The sequence below is a fragment of the Propithecus coquereli genome, unplaced genomic scaffold (assembly GCF_000956105.1).
Source record: "Propithecus coquereli isolate 6110/MARCELLA unplaced genomic scaffold, Pcoq_1.0 Scaffold116, whole genome shotgun sequence".
Taxonomy (NCBI): domain Eukaryota; kingdom Metazoa; phylum Chordata; class Mammalia; order Primates; family Indriidae; genus Propithecus; species Propithecus coquereli.
In genome coordinates this window covers 2,936,151-2,937,877 of record NW_012135636.1, presented here as the reverse complement: position 1 = coordinate 2,937,877, position 1,727 = coordinate 2,936,151, and the positions used below count along the sequence as shown (strand labels likewise).

Below are 1,727 nucleotides of genomic sequence, written 5' to 3'. Positions count from 1 at the left end.
TTCAAAAACTGTTACATTCAAACTTGGTGGGTACTTAAAAAGAAAAGGTATTCCATTAAGAATGCTCCTTTTGAAAAAGAAACAGTTGCATCAAAGAACTTAAGAGCACTCTGGCTTGTGGCATTGAGATGCTCATGACTGAGGCCGCCATGTTCTGAGGGCAGGTGCAAGGTACCAGGTGCCACTGAGAAAGAATAGGCTCTCCCAGTAGGGAGCATGCTGACCAGTGCTGCCCAGACAGATCTCAACCCAGGAACTACCAGGGAAGCTTCTAGAGCAGTGTAAGGAGCAGGTAGGACAGATAGAGTTCTGCTCTCTGGCACACAGTAGGCACCCCCCAAAAACTGTGTCTGGAATGAAAGACGCCATAGAGAAGCCTTTCTACCATGACCAGGTACCACATCAAAAGTTATTTTATCTCTAAAGAAGTGGAGAGCTTCCTCATAAAAAGCCAGTGGCCAGAAGAGAATGAGTGATTGCTCGTTGTTCGCACAGACTTGCAAAGAAATTGATATTTTTGTTTAAATCTTTATTTTAAATAACCAAGATGATGTCTAAGCTAGGTACCTGATAGTAAGCCTTTTTCATCATTTCCTTCAAAATGGTAAATTTTCTTATACAGGGTGTCCCAAAAGTTGCCATACATAGGGAAAATGGGAAACCATAGCTAATGTACCTTTATTTACAAAGTATTCATTGCAGAATTTTTCCTTTGTATGGAAACTTTTGGGACACCTTGTATTTTAGATGAATGTAGTGAATGGTATTAACTCAAGTTTATTCTATTAATGAAGATTTCTATTTTGTTAAGTCTAACCGATCTTGTATTTGCAGCTTATTATACCTATTAGAGGATCAGAGGTCAGAGGTTTTGCTATCTACCTGTAAATGGTGTCACTTTGAGACAGCTACCTAGATATCAGTCTTAAGCTCATAGCATGCATGGTAAGGCTTCACAATTGATTTATCCACTTACTATTACCAAGTGGCTACTAGTGCCACCACAAGCTGGGTCCTGAGGCAGGTGATAGGAATATAAAGGAGAAAATGATATGGTCTCAACCAGAAACATTTCAAACTCTAGTAGTTCTACCCTTTGTGGCAACTCTAATATTATAATATAGGATCCATGGCTTTCGTGAAAAGATAAGATTCCATATGCTTTTTGACAAAATGATATGCTATCCTAAAACTGAATTGTAATCACAATTTTTATGTTTGTGGGGCCATATTTTCAGGAACCAAAGGAGCTTGTTATTTGATGAAAACATTTTATGAATCCTTTGTAAAGGAATTTATCATCATGCCATCATTTTTCTATTTAAATATGTGTTTCTCTACACAGGGAGATACTTCCCATTCACAGGGAATATGTTCCATATTGCTTTGAATCCCACTATTATTTTGTCAATGATGGATAAACAGGGAACTTTATTTCTGAAAGAAACTGTCACCAACTGTCCATATTTCTCAACCAAATTTTGTCCTTTTCAATGATTTTAACAATTCTTCTAGCAGAATAGAATTTAGAGTGATGCTTTCTTAGAAGCTAATAACTTTTAATTAATTCTCCATCTACCTTCTAGATCTGAATGTCTCTAAGCAAGAAGAGTAGTTAAAATCCTGCCCTTCTGGAAATGCAAATTAAAACCACAATGAGATATCACTTATCTCCAGTGAGACTGGCCTTTATCAAAAAGTCCCAAAACAATAAATGTTGATGTGGA

General features: G+C 37.1%; 1 protein-coding gene across 1 annotated transcript in view; it reads right to left on the bottom strand.

Moving 5' to 3' along the window:
• Positions 1–1,727, bottom strand: part of LOC105821278 — a 99,260-nt gene that overhangs the window by 32,619 nt on the left and 64,914 nt on the right.